The 18,749-nt window shown below is 38.7% G+C and overlaps 1 pseudogene; it reads right to left on the reverse strand.

The window, feature by feature from the left end:
* Positions 1 to 3,860: 3,860 nt before the first annotated feature.
* The window catches only part of LOC118854847, a 118,926-nt pseudogene continuing 104,037 nt past the window's right edge, over positions 3,861 to 18,749 (reverse strand).

The following is an 18,749-nucleotide window of genomic DNA, read 5'->3' on the forward strand; positions in this document are numbered from 1 at the left end:
CGCCAAATGTATTAGGAGGGCAGAGTTTATAATCTCAAAGAGGATCATAAACATGTCTGAAAGGTTCGGAACCGCCGGATATAAGAAACTCTCAAAGTAGAAGGCAGAAGAATCAAAACATTTATTTAGGCTCCACAGTAACCAACCCATGAACCAGCAACCCCATTTTGATATATTGATCAAAAGCTTCCAGGCCCAATAAGTACGCCTTGAAAGAGTAACCAGGAGGCTACAGAGAAGCATGATTGCGTAAAGCAAAATCATGTTTCCCCCTCTATGGTAATAAGATTACCCACTGGCCTGAAGTCTTTGTTCAGCTTCCTCCCGTAGGTCAGCTCTGCTACTGGCAGCTCCTGCTTCAGCTGTGGCTGTGGCTGTGGCTGTAACTGTAACTGTCACTGTAACTGTCGCTGTAACTGTCGCTGTAACTGTCTCTGGCTCCAACCGGAAAAGGAAAAGAGGATCTTCAAGCTGTCCTCTCCCCTCTTATAGAGTTTTTGACATCATCAAGCACCGCCTGAACGACCAGGGCCGATTGGTTCTTGACTTGGCCCCTCCCCCTAGCATAGCCGTTAACACCTCCCCTCAGCCAGCCCCATGACTCATCACACAGGAAGTTGTCTGCTTCCTGGAATGCTCTTTGGGCTTCCTGCCCCGGAAGAGCAAGCCACAGTGTCCAGAGGCTCAATGAGGTAAGCTGAGTCATTCAAAGAAAACAAAGGCCATTCTGGCTACACTCCACCTCTTGTTATAGGATACATAATCTAATCAGCCATGTATCCTAGAACATACATTGTGATCCAATTACAAAGGAAACTAAAACATATCATTCATTATAAAGCAAAACATATCATTTGGTGACATTCCTAAATATTGGTTTACGATTCAAATGTGATCCACCCCTAGGTCCCAGCAAGATAATCTCTTCAATCAATCATCCCCAAAATAATTATTAATAATTCAAATGTCCACCCCTAAATCCTTGTATCCATTACATAGGATCAATAATATCATAACAATAAAACAACACAGCAAGGATAACACAAAATAAGTAAACAGAACACTATCATCATTTCCACCCCCCTTGAACGATTGGGGCTCAAAATCTTGGGGTGAGGGGTGAAGGTCTCATTTTCCATAGCTTCTTCATGCTGAAATTGGATGTAGAGATGGCCCTGCCCCCAAAAAGTCCCATTCCAGAGGTCATTTCTTTAACGAGCTGGCAGGAATTCCAAGAATGCTACATGCTTAGGCAGTCACCGGAAAGTGCAGGGTGCTTAAGCCTGAAGGAAACAAAACTAGCAACAAGGTTAGCCAAAACAAAGGACAAAAGAATAGACAAGTATGGACTATAATTCTTCAAATAAAATCATCTCAAGTTTGGTTGAGATTTCAGTTATGCAAAGATCCAACATCAGAGCCAAACTCAGGTGGGAAATGTTTCTTTTCAAAAGGAACATAATGAGGAAGCCAAGAGGATCCCACCCTAGATAGAGACTAAGATTGTCCTCTCAGCCTTTCCCCAAATGTACAAGTTTTCATCCGTTAATCACACAAGGTCACCTTCAGTCTGAGTGGCTTGTGGGCTTGCAGGAGCAGTTCTTATTTCCCTATTTCTCGTGTTATCAAGTCCTCTATACATTCTGTATAATTCATTGGTTGGAATTCCATCTATCATTTCAAAACCTACCCCTGCTCTCAATAAAGCAGTAAACATTTCTTTCCTTGTTACTCTCCTTTGGCGCCAAGTTTGCTGGTTATTCACCCTTCTCTCTCGAGGAGATCTATCCCTTCCCCAGTCACCTAAGTCATGTAACTGTAAAATCTTATTTATCACTGTTGTAAGACGGCTCCCTACTTCTCCAAGTAATAAATTCAAAATTAGTTGTTTATAAGCAGGGGGAGCTGTCCTAATTATTAAATTCCTATGAGGCAGTCCCATTGGATCATTGTAATATTTGTCTGCAGTTCCTATCATAATGGCAGTCTTCATTACCTCCTCCTTTAGTCTCATGATACAGTCTCTAAGTGAATACCAGGGTCTGTGCTCAGTGGGCCACATAGAATCAGTAGCATATCTCTTATTGCATCCCACAGCGGCTAATGCCAACAGAGTAGTCCTGCTATCACCATCTCCTTGCTGATGATGTTCCCTAAAAGCTTGTTGAACTAGAGGATCATGGCTGATACCTATGAATCTCATGCAGTCTGTCCTATCTACTGATATTCCACTGGCCCCTTGATCACTGAGTCTTACCATCCAAGATATCAATGGTTCTCCTATTCTTTGGCTGAATCTACTCAAAATATCTGTGACCTCTTGCGGTGAGAAATCTTCCTGAATTTCCCTTGTAACTGAATCTTCACCTCGGGTTTCTGTCTTCCTCCTTTGTATGGGTCGAGCCCTTGTCTGATCATTTAACCATCTCCTATTCTCTGTGTGAGGCACATCCTGAACCCCAGTAGTGTTTTGTGCCTCAGCCCCTAACATTGTCTCATTCTCTCCCCACTCACTTCCTCTGCCACCATGGCTAGGACGAAGCAGGCAGTCAGGCTCTTTCTGGGCTGGGTTGAAATGCACTCTGGGCTTTTTTGGTCTCCTGTTGCTCTTAGCCACATTAATAGAAAAGTTCTCATTTGAGTCAGTTTGGTCTCCTGCTATCTGAGATTCCCCTTCTTCCTGTGGGGTAGGAGTGCCCCCATGTCTTTCACTTAATCTCAATCTTTCGTATACTAGCCGGTAGGCTGATAACACTATCCAGCTTTGCCTAGATAGTGATGCCCCTGACTGAATCCCAACTTCTCGTAAACACTTTTCCAAATCCCTAGGATCTCCTCTCCGTAGCCTTGGTTCCCAGTTTTCACAGGGTCCAGCTTTTTTAGCCAATTCTTTTGCTAGGGAGGAATAAAATGGATCCTCCCATCCTGGGATATTCATCTCTTCCTCTGGAATTGTTCTGCTTCTAAATAGAGATCTTATACCTAGCGATCCCATCCTCGTCGCCAAATGTATTAGGAGGGCAGAGTTTATAATCTCAAAGAGGATCATAAACATGTCTGAAAGGTTCGGAACCGCCGGATATAAGAAACTCTCAAAGTAGAAGGCAGAAGAATCAAAACATTTATTTAGGCTCCACAGTAACCAACCCATGAACCAGCAACCCCATTTTGATATATTGATCAAAAGCTTCCAGGCCCAATAAGTACGCCTTGAAAGAGTAACCAGGAGGCTACAGAGAAGCATGATTGCGTAAAGCAAAATCATGTTTCCCCCTCTATGGTAATAAGATTACCCACTGGCCTGAAGTCTTTGTTCAGCTTCCTCCCGTAGGTCAGCTCTGCTACTGGCAGCTCCTGCTTCAGCTGTGGCTGTGGCTGTGGCTGTAACTGTAACTGTCACTGTAACTGTCGCTGTAACTGTCGCTGTAACTGTCGCTGTAACTGTCGCTGTAACTGTCTCTGGCTCCAACCGGAAAAGGAAAAGAGGATCTTCAAGCTGTCCTCTCCCCTCTTATAGAGTTTTTGACATCATCAAGCACCGCCTGAACGACCAGGGCCGATTGGTTCTTGACTTGGCCCCTCCCCCTAGCATAGCCGTTAACACCTCCCCTCAGCCAGCCCCATGACTCATCACACAGGAAGTTGTCTGCTTCCTGGAATGCTCTTTGGGCTTCCTGCCCCGGAAGAGCAAGCCACAGTGTCCAGAGGCTCAATGAGGTAAGCTGAGTCATTCAAAGAAAACAAAGGCCATTCTGGCTACAGAAGGGAGGGCAGGAAACGGGACAGGATTCTGAGCAGACTTAACCTGGTGCCAATTTAGTCATCCCTCAAGGGAAACATAATTGGAACATAGAGAACTTTTAAAGCACGGAAGGACAAGGTTGGCTCCTAGAAGAAACCAGACAACAGAGAGGCTGTGTCAGCACCAATGTATTTGGTACAAGTGAACTTCATCCCAGTCCCACCTCAAGGGCTTGTCTGCATTCCTGGAGGTTGACCTCTTTGTGTTTCTCCAAGGTCTGTAGGCTAGCATGCCTGTTTAGGAAGCAAGAAGGGTTTTGAAGTTGGGAATAAAATTAGTTTGTTTTTTTTCTATCTCTTCCCTCAGCAAAAGGGTTGCATCCACCTTAGGTGTTTCTAAAGGAAAGAGAAAACCCTAAACAATTACTGAGCCCGGGTTGGTATGGGGGAGCCAAGATGGCAGCTGGAAAGCAGGGACTTGCCTAGGGCTCTCCCCCAGGACCCACCAAACACTGATAAAAATGGCTCTGAGCAAATTCTAGAACTGCAGAACTCACAGAATAGCAGAGGTAAGGAGGGCTCCAACCCAGGACAGCCCTGGATGGGTAGGGTCTATCACCCAGAGCTGGGAGGGAGTGGAGCAGAGCCCAATGTGGCCAGCACCTAGACCAACCAGACCTGGAGCTGGATGGAACAGGCCCTAGCGCTCGAAATCAGTGAGGCATGGCAGTTCCAAACTTCTCAACCCACAAACACCAAAGACAACAGAGAAAGTTAATGGGAAAAGCTGCAGGGGACAGAGTGAAAGGAGTTCATGATTTGGCCACTGTAGCAGAGGAGGTACAGCTACAAAACTACACTTGCAGTTGCTTCTGGCCCCAGGCCCACCTGGTGGGAGGAATTAAGTGGCAGATCAGAACTGGAGTGGAGAGCCTGCTTAGATCTGAGTCAGGTCCAGGTTGGCAGTTCTTGGGGAAGGAAGAGTGCTGGTGTGGCAGAGCTGGCTGTATAGAAATAGCTCTGAAAACAACAGCACAGCCCCTCAAGCTTGGGACAAAGTACTCTCTACTCTACAAGCAGTAATACCCTGATGAAAAAGGATCAAGTAGTTGGATGGGAACACGGACAGGCAGCAAAAATGGACTCAGATTCAGAATCAGACTTTGGAATCTTTCTTTGGTGACAGAGAAGACAAAAACATATAGTCAGAAGAAGTCAACAAAGTCAAAGTGCCTACATCAAAAGCCTCCAAGAAAAATATGAATTGGTTTCAGGCCATGGATAAGCTCAAAAAGGATTTGGAAAACCAAGTTAGAGAAGTAGAGGAAAAATTGGGAAAAGAAATGAGAGTGATGCAAGAAAACTATGAAAAACAAGTCAATGACTTGGTAAAGGAGACCCAAAAATACCTTAAATAACACCTTAAAAATAGACTAACTGAAATGGCAAAAGGGCTCCGAAAAACCAATGAGGAGAAGAATGCCCTGAAAGGAAGAATTAGCCAAATGGAAAAGGAAGTCCAAAAGACCACTGAAGAAAATAGTACCTTAAAAATTGGACTGGAGCAAGTGGAACTTAGTGACTTTATGAGAAATCAAGATACTATAAAACAACCAAAGGAATGAAAAATGGAAGACAATGTGAAATATCTCATTGGAAAAACCACTGACCTGGAAAATACATCCAGGAGAGATAATTTAAAAATTATTGGACTACCTGAAAGCCATGATCAAAAAAAGAGCCTAGATATCATCTTTCAAGAAATTATCAAGTAGAACTGCCCTGATATTCTAGAGCCAGAGGGTAAAATAGAAATTGAAATAATCCACCAATCGCCTCCTCAAAAAGATCCCAAAAAGAAAACTCCTAGGAATATTGTTGCCAAATTCCAGAGCCCCCAGATCAAGGAGAAAATACTGCAAGCATCCAGAAACAATTTGAGTATTGTGGAAACACAATTAGGATAACACAAGATCTAGCAGATTCTAAATTAAGATACCGAAGTGTTAAGGGATAGAAGGGCTTTGAATATGATATTGCAGAGGTCACAGGGTGAGTTGAATATGAAGGGTTGATATCTAAAAGAAGAAAGTCAAATTAGGGATGAGAGAGGAATATATTGAGAGAGGGAGAAATGGAGAGATAAAATGGGGTAATTTATCTCCCATAAAAGTGGCAAGAAAAAGCAGTTCTGTAGGAAGGAAAAAGGGGGCAGGTGAGGGGGAGTGAGTGAATCTTGCTCTCATTGGATTTGACCTGAGGAGGGAACAACATACACACTCAATTGGGTATCTTACTGCACAGGAAAGAAGGAAGAAGGAGATAAAAGGGGATATGATAGAAGGAAGGGTACATAGGGGGAGGAGGTAATCAAAAGCAAATGTTTTTGAAAAGGGACAGGGTCAAGGAAGAAAATTGAATAAAGGGGGATAGGAAGGACCAAAATATAATTAGTCTTTCACAACATGAGTATTGTGGAAGGGTTTTGTGTAATGATACACATTTGACCTATGTTGAATTGCTTTCCTTCTTAGGGAGGGTGGTTGGGGAGGGAAGAGGGGAGCCAATATGGAACTCAAAGTTTTAAAAGTAGATGTTCAAAAAAAAGTTTTTACATGCAACTAGGAAATAAGATATACAGGCAACAGGGTATGGAAATCTATCTTGCCCTAGAAGAAAATAAGGGAAAAGGGGATGAGAAGAAGTGTGGTGACAGAAGGGTGAGCTGACTGGGGAACAGGGAAATCAGAATATATGCCATCTTAGAGTGGGGGGGGAGGGTAGAAACGGGGAGAAAATTTCAAACTCTCATGAAAACCAATGCTGAAAACCATAATATTAAATAAATTTAAAAATTCAAAAAAAAAGGAAATTGATAGTTACTCTAAAAAAAAAGTTGCTGAGCCTCTACATGTACCATATTCCCTGCATTTAATGATACTGGGAGTGGGGCTGGGAGCGCATCAGGAAAGGCTTTCTGCTGGGGGAAGTAGGGCAGGGAGGTAATATCTGCCTATATGGCATTTCAGGTCTGATTAGGATGGAGTAGGGCTGGGATCTATCTCAAACCTATAACACTACAAGGCATGGAAGAAAGTATACACCGAACCTGAATCATAACCCATCTCAGGCTGGTGTACAGACAGCATTTGCCACTGCTCCCGGCCTACCACCTCTGAGGCAGAAAGGGTCAAGATATCTAGCAAGTGAGGGAGTAGTGGCCCAGGCCAAAGTATCAAGTAGTAAAAGGGCCCTTCTCTACAATGATATACAGGATTGTGAGCACCTATAAATGCAATAGCATTTAACATTTGTATAACATTAGAATCTGTAAAGAACTTTCTTCAGTGCTATAGTTAGCAAGCATTACATTCATTTTATAGATGAGGAAGGTAAGGCTTCAAATAGCTAAATAAAATCTACAGTAACAGATAGTAAAGTTCAGTAGAAAGCACTCTAACTCCCAATTCCTATACAATTCCTGCTATGCCAGACTACTAAATATTTGAAAAGTCAACACAAACTCTTCTCTTCCTAACCTCTAATGAACAAAATCCCAACTGTTCACTACCAACATATATATGTACTACCCCTGAAATGGGTAAGAGTTGCAAGAGGGGAGTAACGAGATCCAGAGAGAGCATCGTAGTGCAGAGGCCAGGATCTTTTACTTGAGAAGAGGCACCATGACCAGGTTATTCACAGAACTCAAGTCCAAGGAGGTGAGTTATAGTTAAAGCACAGCTGGTTACCCATGTGATATAAGGTAATGAAACGTTTTTTCTCTCTAATCTGTCCCAAACTCTGTTTAAATTGAGATGTCCCCTGATGTTTGGAGAAACCACTGTTACTTAATTAGTGATAAAAATCATTGCAGTGAGCTAGCTCAGAGCCCTGTTACATACCAGTGAGATTGTTGAGGATCCAGAGGCACTCAGGAACCAGGCTAGGCTGATGTTGAATGAAGAACTCCAAAAGAATAAAACTTGTCCACTATAATTTGCCCATCTCCAAAATCTGCTTGCATCCTTGCATGTGCTCTTCCTTCCTCAGCCAGTAAGTTACCAAAGCACCAAAGTACTGGGTGGGCCAACTACAAAGCCAAGATGGGTGGCCAGGAGGTCAAAAGGGCTAGCTGGGGACTGAAGGCCAAGGGAAGGTTTAACAAAAAGGGTAAAGAAGGACACCAAGGACATCCCATACAAAACATATCACCCAAGCAGGGCTGAGGACACACCTGGTTCTCCCAGGTAAGGAGAAATTCTTTATTGACCTCCCTTTATCTACCATATCCAGTCTTGGATTCACAGATACTGAGGCAGCCCTAGCCAAGCCCATCATCAATAGCCCCAGAGTGGACAAATTACTTCAGGAAATGGGCAGTGGATTACTCATCTGGATGGAGTAGAGAAGAAAGCATGCCCCCACATCTGGAGCTCCTAAATCCTGGCTTGATCTAAGTCACAAAGTCATGAAGAATTCTGTCACAGGCTGGAAGACATCCAATCTGTATGACCTCCGGGACCTACAACACTTGGAGAACTGAAGGAGAAAAACAGGACTTAAATTGTTTTCCAAGACTAAAGAAAAGAATAATGAACTCCATTGGCTTATAAAAATTGTGACAAGTTGTAGCCAAGAGCTTCCAGAACAGCTGCATGGGGGAACTGGAATAAAACAATGTAGATCTTAATGAAGGAGAAGAAAGCAGTGGCTAGAGCCATCCTCCCCAAGCAGTAAGGGCATGCAGAGGGAGAAAAGAAGGAAGAACACAGGGTCCCTTACCTGGATGTATAAAGTAAGAGCTGGAAGCAGAACCTGCCTCCTCACAAGCTTACTCTCCACAGCCAAGTTGCCTAGTGTGTACATACATAGCTACTGAGAGCATAAGGAAACAAGAAAGAGTTCTGAAGGTTTTTCCTTTGCTAAACAAAGAATAGGGGAATCTTTGAAACATTTTTGTCAACAGATCTGAGCCCAGGAATTCTACATTTCAATAAGTGAACAGGGACCATGGTCCTGCCCATGCGCCTGAGGGATTGATATCAGACTGGACCCATAAGCAGAGCTGTTCATCCCAGTGTACCAGTAATCAGAATCTGGCGAACAGTAGCTACTTGTGCCTTATTGACCATTTTAGTTAATGCTAATAATATGACTTTCAAAGGACGTGACATAATGTGAGTCCAAGAGTCAATGAATCTGATGCTAGGTACTTCAGTGGATTGGCAGTTGGAGACAGGGTTTTAGGTATCTTACCAGTGGATTGACAAATGTGAGTATAGAATCAGGCCCTTGGATCCAAATTGCATCACTAGGTGTCTGACCTCAAAAAGACCAAGAGGAATGCAGAGAGAAAACAAATTATGTCATCCCCAAGAGTAGTTTACATCTGATTAATGTACCTGGTGGCAAAGGTAAAGCCAAAATAATATAGTCTCCATGATACCCCTCTGATACAATATTTCTTTTGCCAAGAATTTACTCAGAAAATCTCATCAAAATAAAAATAATGTGCAAAGGTTACCAGAGCAATATATATAATTAAAAAAAATAAAAATGACGTAAATGTTCAATAGGGAATTGGTTATATAAATTATTCCATACAAATGTAACAGGATATAGTAATACAATTAAGATAAACAAGTACATAGTATGCAAAAAATCCTGTATGTATATCCGGCATGCTACAGTGGAAAAGAGCACTGGATTGGGGGTCAACGGACCTGGGTCCCAGTTCTGTTATGTGTGAGACCTTGAATAAGTCATTTAATCTCTCTGGCCTCAGTTTCTCATCTGTAAAATGAAGAACTTTGACTAAATGACCTCTCAGTTCCCTTCTAGCTTTCAATCTGTGGAACCTTTGTGAAACTAGTATAAGCTGAAAAAGCAGAACCATAAGAATGGAAAACACATTAATACTCTGTATGGGGGAAATGAATGAGAAGACATGGACAAAGAATTCTGATAAAGAGTTAAGCAGGTGTACTTTATTTTTTTTATGTCACAGACCTCTTTGGAGGTTTGATGAAGCCTATAGACCCTTTTTCAGAATAATTTTAAATGCCTGAAATAAAACTTTTAGGATTGCAAATTAATCATTATACTAAAATGAAGTTGATCATACACACATACATATGTACACATATATACATACAAACAGACATATTTTTTTCATGAACCAGAGAACTGATTAACTCTAGGTACAGATAGAGGCATATTTTTTCACGTTATTTTTTGTATGAGGCAACATGAATAAGATGGATATATGTTTTGCATACTTTCACATGTATAACTGATATCATATTACTTGCCTTCTCAATGGTTGGGGGAGAAGCTGGAGTGAGAGAATTGGGAAATCAAAAAAAATTAAATGCTAGTTAAAACTAATAAAATATCATTTTAAAAGATGTTCAAATAAGATAATAAATGTAACTTGTTTACCGATAAAATATAAATTATTAATATAAAGATAATTATCATAGTCACTTCATAATGTCTGTAATCATCACTCTCCAAAATCCCTTTAGATATGGGAGGGGAATGGAAATTTCCCACCAAATGCTGCTAACTCTTTTAGTTATATTAAAATTATGGTAACTTGTGATTCTTCAATAACCCTTCTTTTAAAAGAAATTGTAACTTTAAAAAATGTGAAATAAATATGTCAGGAATAAAAGTGAGAACTAAATTGTAGATGAGACAGTTTTATTGATCTTGATATGTATTCAGAACATAAAAATGCATCCAATTTTAAAATGTATAGAAAGGTGAAAGCCTACAAGGATCATAGAAAAATAATACTTTGTTCATTTTCTCTTTTGAGGCCTTACCTCTGAGACCTGCAAGTTTATATAGTTTATATAATAATGCATTATTTATAAAAATAGTTTCATTGTAATCTCGATAATAAATATATTTACTGACACAGTGGGAAATCTAGGTGGTTCCTCTTTATACAACTGATTTTTTTTGACACTTAAAAATAGTCAGAGACCCAAAACAGCTTAACTTTAATAATTCAAATAACATCCTTTCTTTTGATCATAGAAATTTCTAGAGATCATGAAGCAGTCCCTATATAATGTAAAATGAGTTCATACTGAATTCAAAATAAGCTAGATAGACAGCATTAATTTATCTCTCTTTCTATACATACATGTATATGTTTGTTTTATTCTTTTTGCTGGTTTCTGTTTTATGACAGTGGAGAATGACTCATCAAAGGAATCATATTGTATGTTCTAGTTTTATGTAAACTGACTGCTTTATCAGGGATGATGCAAACAGAATACATTAGCTCTCAACAAAAATGCTACAAACTACATTTTATTTAAGGAAACATGGATGATATTCTATCATTATGAATCATGATTCATTGTGATTTATTTCCCAGTTTTTATATAATTTGAATAAACTGCCTTTCCAAGTTCTTCATTTTTGCAGCATTACAGACCATATCCAAAGAGGACTTCAACATATTTCATATTTCACCAAGGGAAAATCTTTGAAATACAGTTTTCTCTTGAAAGTACATAGAATTGGGGGGTGAAGGCAAAATGGTGGAGTGAAAGCAGGCAGTTAGCTGATCTCTCCCACAAATTCCTTCAGGTACCTCTAAAAAGTGAATCTGAACAAATTTTAGAGTAGCAGGATCCACTATGAGACAGAGAGTGGCAGATTTCCAGCCCAGGACAGCCTGGGAGGTCGACCAGAAGGATCTGTTTCACTGGGGTGGGAGAAGGAAGAGCATGTAGACTGTACCAACGCATACTCGGCTATAGCAGAGCAGAAGCAGGCCGACAGACTGAATCACTGGTGGCAGTGGTGATTCTCAGCTGAGGACTCTGTTGAAGCTGGGTGAGAGAAACACAGGGCAATTGGCAGCATCAGCAGCTACTCCTGGAGCTTTTAGTCCAGAGTCAATATTTGAAAGTCACCTACTTGAAGTTCCGGGAGACAAGATGGTGGAGTAAACTCTAAGTGCTTTCAACTCCCCCCTCCCTTGGACCTTGAAAAACCCAGAGAATATTATCCCAGGAAAATAACTGAAAACAGTAGAGGCAACATAAGGGGCACATCCATCTTTTAGTTTGCGAGGCTAGGGAGATCCATGAGAAGGTCCTTCTTGCTGTGGCTGAAGGAGTTCAACGTGGGGCAGAAGGCATCCTAGCAAGCCCCACCTGAGCAGACCACCAGGAGGCCCTGAGGCCCAGTGGGGTGGAGATGGCAAGTGCCAACACCAGGACCCCAGGCGTGCCTTCAATCAGCTGGGGGAATTGGCAGACACCAGCATGATTGTACCTTCACCAGCATCTGAATCTAGCCAGTCTCTAGTGCAGCCCTAGGGGAGGAGGGGACTTCTAGTGGCCAGACCATCCCTCCCCCACACCTCACACTGTGAGTTTCAGTGTAACCCCTGGGGAAACTCAGAAAGACTTCATTTGGCCTTGGCCTTGACAAATACCATCCATGCTGCACTCATACCTGGAATGCTCTTCCTCATCACCTCTACTTTTTGGTTTCCCTGGCTTCCTTAAAGACTCAGTTTAAAGTTGACCCTTTAGAAAGCCTTTCCAGATTCCCCCAGCTGCTAATGTATTTCCTAACAGATAGCTTTGTATTTTATATATATATACATACATACATACATACATACATACATACATACACATATATATACATATATATATATGGGGGGTATATATGTGTGTGTGTATATATATCTATATCTATAGATATAGATATAGATATAGATATAGATATAGATATGTATGAATGTATTACACCTAGCTATTTATATGCTTTTTTCATCTTTGGAAAGTATGCTTCTTGTTTGCTCAGACTATCTTTTACTTTTGTATCTTCATTGCTTAGCACAGGGATGTAAAGGCAATCAGTGAATGGGAAGATCTTTCCTGCCCATTCACTGGGCTTTGGGGGCAGGACTCTCAGGGTCCTGGGGGGGTGTGGCTAGGACTGGAACCAAAGGTAGGCACCTGAGTTCTGGTCCACATGATGACATGAAGCCTGTGTTGGGAGGAGCTTGCTGAATGGTTGGAGCAGAGCTGTAGTTGGTGAGGCAGTTGGTGAGAGCAGAGCAGTTAAGAGCTGAAGGAGAGAGGAAGCAGTCAGCTAGCTGGAACAAAACTTGGAGATTGCAGTGGAAGTGGTGGAAGTGGAGGCGATGGTAGCAGGGGCTATACAAAGCAGGACTCACCCTCATGGAGACCGGAGAGTACTGAGCAGGGGCTTGAGGCCAGTGGGTGGTCTTCTTACTAGAGGGCCATGGCATTGGTGGGGGAAAGCACCAGTATGGCTTGGCTTGCTGCCATAATGTTTTTCTGTGGCCTCCTGGTCACTATTGTGAGACGGGCATACTGGTCTTGGAAGGTTCTTGCCAGGATGACAAACTGGGGACACTGATCCATGGGTCTGCTACTTTTGAGTTTCAATAAATGCTTTAACTCATCTGCCTTCTACTTAGAGAATTCCTTATAGCCTGCAATTCTGGACCATTCAGGCATATTCATGGTTATCTTTGAAGTCATGAATTCCACCTTAATGATATAAGGGCTAGGCACATAGTAAAGTACTAATGCTTGATTGTTTACTGATTTAGCATTGCATTTCTTCTAAATATTTTTTCATAATAATTTAGGTTTACTGTGTAAAAAAATGGTCATCTTTGTTAATCCCTCTCCCCTCCCCCACAAAGTTAATTGGTATAAAATTTAAATTTACCTACACGTGTTATATTACTTTATCCCCCAATAGGATGTAAACCCCTTAAGGACAGGAGTTATTTTATTTTTATTAGTATACCCTCTGCTTAGAACAGAGTTAGTACTTTACAAATGTTTTTTTAATTCATTTTGGGGAAAAAATGAAATGGCTATGCCAAAAAGAATATTTTTGCAAAACCATACCTTGCCAAAGTAAACAGAACATTTGAAATAATTTGTAATTTTAAAATATATTAAATTTTGTCAAAATATTTTGATTTAAATATATACACATATTTATATTTAAATTTATATTGATACATTATCAATGAAGTTAGTAGATTGAATGTCATTATAGCTGTATACTGGCTATATAAATTTACAATTGGCCCCAGCACTTGATATTTCCTGTACTCTTCCTATATATCCATAAAGTCTCAAATAATTTTTAAAAAGTTTATAAAATGTTCAAAGGCAATTAAATTTTGTGAGAAATCTCTGGTCATATGTGTATGGGGATTTGCCACTCTCTTGTGCATGCCTCTAATTATCTATCTATTAAGACTGCTGATTCTATTGATCTCAATTGTTTATTAAGCGTCCAGATTAAAGAAGGATTAAAACTGAACTTCTGCTAAAAGGTAATTCACTACTTTCCTGAGCAATGATCCTGGCAACTTAATGACAGTGTTTGAATTTGTTGTAAGTGGTTCAAGATGTGGATTATGTGCATTGCATTTTTCTAAATCAAAATCAGTCTGATTGCCCCAACAGTCTATATTTTTACATTATAAAAAGTAAGCAGTAATTGAAATTTTCACGTTATAAAATATGTTAATTCAATCTGACAGAATATTTGGTTTTAATTAGTTTCACAGATTCAAAAGAAAATCTGACACAACAGTTATTTTGAAAGTTTTCTAAAAAGTGAAAAGGAATAAATCCAAAGAAGAAAGGGATACCTAAAATGTAAAATGAAATGAGCTAGCACAAAGGGAAGAGGGAAGTTTATAATCATTCTATTGATTTAGGATCTATAGAGAATTAAGTCCCTAATGTCTGAACTAACTGCTTGTATTGACAAAAATACATCTGATAATTGTTCTATCACCCATTCTCTTCAAACTATGCATACACAGCCTTAGCATATCAATTTCAAAACTAAGTTTACAAGTGTATATAGCTAAATAAGACCTGTCTAATTCAATTTTCACATACATTATTCATCTTTCACAAAGGTTGGATAGACTGCTTTTTTTTCCTAGTGGTCTCCTTAAAACATAGTTAAATAACTACTGATACCATTCTAAGTTGATATGAAATATAGTATTCCTACAGAAGAAAATAAGAAATTAGTTCTTTCCTTTGGATCTTTGAGTTGGTAGATCATTTTCCACCCTTTATATCCAACAAGCACTCTAATCATGATTCTTAGGGTCACCAAAAGTCATGACTGGTGAGAATTCACTATACCAATGTATCCCCAGCTATACCATAGTATACTCCAACAATCTTCATTCTATTCTTCCTCTTCACCCCTACCACCATTATCCTTCCGCATTTTCCTCCTCTTGTTCTGGGAATAGTAACTGAGTCAGCATCATCATTTTTGGAAGGGATTAGCAATCTACTTCCGTCAAAAAAACACACCAGCCATCACTCTGCTTTATCTGTTGTTATCCATTATCAGAATTCCTTGAGAGAAGTTAGTCTTATTTTTTATGGTATCCCCAGTAATTATCACACTGACTGGCTCATATAAATACATAGCAAAGGCTTTTGCCTTCATAGATCTCTCTACCTCTGGTCCCTAATTTCATAATTCTAAGCAGAAAATAATTGTGGAAAATTTAGAAAGCTACAAGATTAGACAGACAAAGGTAGCTTTAAAATGATAAGAGAAAAATGGAATCTCTTGCTGAATCAAGTTTGGGAAGACTCAAAGTTTATGCAATAGTTCTATGTCATCTATGACCATGGTCATACCAAAAGTGTCATGATTTTTAAATAGGATATGCCCAGAATGAAATAAATGCCAAGTAATCTAAAGATCAGAATCTGTAAGGCAGTGTGATGTAGTGAAGTGACAACCAAAAATCAGTTCAGGAAACTAGGATTCTAATCTAATCTCTTATTAAAATCATTCATACAATATTAATTCCCTCATGTAGTCTTGATTTTGCTCAAAGACTTCTGCTTACTAGAAACCATCAGAGTTTCCTTCAAGAACCAATGTACAATCTTCCACAAGGAATCTAAATAATTGGGTTTTATGACATAACATTTTTATTTTTCATTGATGGCTTCTAAGATATTAGTTGTAAAATTCTTTTTAAGCATATACTTCACATTATATATCTAAATAGTAATTTCACCAAACTAGACACTTTAAAGAAAAAAAAAATTTGTGATTGTATCTAAATAACAATGTAGAGAGGACTAGCCTTGGAGAAAGAATGAATGCCTACAAGTCTTGCATTTTTTTCATACTGGCTTTATGATGCTAGATGAGTCACTTAACCTATCTGTCTCAAACAATTCCCTTATAAGTAGTAGAACAATTATTCTTTTCATACGTAGAAGTGATTCCATTATTTGCAATTCCTTACACATCAGTGAAATCTAGAAAAATAATAACAGGATTTTTGTAATATTCTATGATCAAAAAATCTTTTTAAATAATCTTTTTCAATAGCCCTGTGAAGTAGACAGTGAAATTATTATTCTCCTTGAACATAAGAGAAAAATTAGTCTGAGAGAGGTTATATTTCTAAGGTAATAACAGAACACATTTTCAAGCAACATCTTCTCTGTGGAAGACAGTGTACATAGATGATCCTAGGTAATTATTTTAGTCTTGCTCTCCAATTTCTGAGTTACTTCAATTCCTATGTGTCTGTATATATGTATGTACCTTTCATGAATTCAGGAGCTATACCTTGACAGTTTTTAGCTTATGAATTTATTGGATTTGAAATTATGTTAGTCTATATCCAATATATATAGTGCAGTACCTTGCACACAGAAAGTGTTCAATAAGTGTTTATTGACTCCCAGAATTTTAAATTGAAACAAATTTTCCCTTATCATCTCTTATGGCAATTTGTGCTCCTCTTTTTATATTTATTCACTAAAATTTGTGATACATTTATCAAAGTATTTATTTCCTTATGTCTCTTAACTACTCATGGACAGGGGCCATATTATTTTTATCTCTGTATCTGCCTCTTTTCCTAAAATTGGGCATTGAATATGGTAGACACTTAATAAATCATTGTTGGATACTGCGTAGTATATTTATAGTCAAAAACACAGCAAGGACAAACTTTCTCATGATATGGTATTATGAAGTATTCTTTGCTGTTGCTGTTTCTAACCTCCTTATTCAATATCTAACAACTATTATTCAATAATACAGCCTTATGCTGAAAAGTCCAACTTCTTTGCTTAAAAAATTAGTTATTTAAAGAAGTATTCTATTTTCCTATATGAAAAAGGTCTGCAAAGGCCATTAGAGATGGAAGAAACTTAAAAGATCTGTTGTACACTCTAGTACAAACACAGCGTGTGTGTGTGTGTGTGTGTGTGTGTGTGTGTGTGTGTGTATCCTCTCTATTCTATCTCCAAGATGAATTGGTTATCTAACCTATGGTTGAAGGTCTGTGGGGAAGAAGAACTAGCTATCTTTCAAAGCTATCCATTACACTTTTAAAGTTAAGAATATTTTTTTTCTTTACAACAAACCTAAAATTATTTCTTTAAAACTTCTACATATCTTTCCAAATTCTGCCTTTTGATAAAACAAAATAAATGTAATAGCTCTCTAATTGCTTAAAGATACTTTTCATTCTCTAAGTCTTTTCTTTTCCAAACTAAACACCTCAATTTCTTCTTTTCCTTGTCTAGCAACATGTCAATGATATACATTCACCATCCTAGGTGCTCTTCTCAAGATATTCTTAAGCTTATATTCTTCCCAAAACGTCCAGTATGCTTCCTGTACTAGAAAATGAGTCTAATTAGGACTACGACTAGATCTGCCATATCCCTTGCTCCAGTCATTTTATTTCTCTAAATACAGACTAAAAGTTCACTAGATTTTTGATAGCAGTATCATATCACTGACCAATATTGAGGTCAGCATTCCAAGACCTTTAGATTCTTTTTTTAAGTGTAGCAATCTATACATATCTCCCCATATGTAGTTATGTAATTGATTCTTTAAACCCAATAATAACACTTCACACTTTACCACTGGAATGAAATGAAATTATTTAGATTTTTTAGAAAACCAGGAGTCTGTCAAGTTGTGAAGAAGAAATATCTAGAGATAACAGGATGGTTCTTGAATATTTACTTATTCATTTTAATAACCTTCACATTTACACTTCAAGACATATTATAAGAATAATAATGTCAGAAGCAAAACATTTTTTAGGAGGAACAGTGTGAAAGAAGAGAAAGAACAGAATAAATGGGGGAATGGGATGGAGAGAAATAAATTTAGCAACTTAACTGTGTAACTATGAAATTTTAACTGTGTAAAAATTGAAGTAAGTTTCTCTGGTAAAGACCTCATTTCTCAAATGAGAACTGAATCAAATTGAAAAAAAATAAGTTCCATTCCCCAACTGATAAATACTTATAAGGTATGAACAGTTTTTGAATAAAGTAATCAAAGATATCCCTAGCCATTTGAAAAAAAAAATGGTGTAAATCACTATCGACTGGAGAAATGCAAATTAAAACAATTCTGAGGTACTCCATCATACCTATTAGATTGGCTAATAGGAGAGAAAGAAAAATGACCAATATTGGAGGGGATGTGGGAAAAATGAGACATTAATGCATAGTTGGTGAATTGTGAACAGATTCAACTATTCTTTAAAGCAATTCAGTACTATGGCCAAAGGACTATAAAATCATGCATACCCATTGACCTAGCAATACCACTACTAGGTCTATATATAAAAGAGAACAAAAAAGGGAAAAGGACATATATGTACAAAAAATATTTATAGCAGCTCTTTTCTTGTGGCAAAGTATGGGAAATTGATGCTTTAACCATAATTTGGGGAATTGATGAATGAATTGTGCTTTGTGGTTGTGATGGAATTCAATTATACTACAAGAAATGATGAGCAGGATGCTCTCAGAAAAACCTGGAAAGACTTACATGAGCTAATGCAAAGTGAAATGTATTGTGTGCAAAGTAACAGCAATATTTTAAGATGATTAGCTGTGAATGACTTAGCTATTCTCAGCACTAAAGCAATCCAATAC

Source organism: Trichosurus vulpecula, chromosome 6 (genome assembly GCF_011100635.1).
Source record: "Trichosurus vulpecula isolate mTriVul1 chromosome 6, mTriVul1.pri, whole genome shotgun sequence".
In the NCBI taxonomy this organism is placed as follows: domain Eukaryota; kingdom Metazoa; phylum Chordata; class Mammalia; order Diprotodontia; family Phalangeridae; genus Trichosurus; species Trichosurus vulpecula.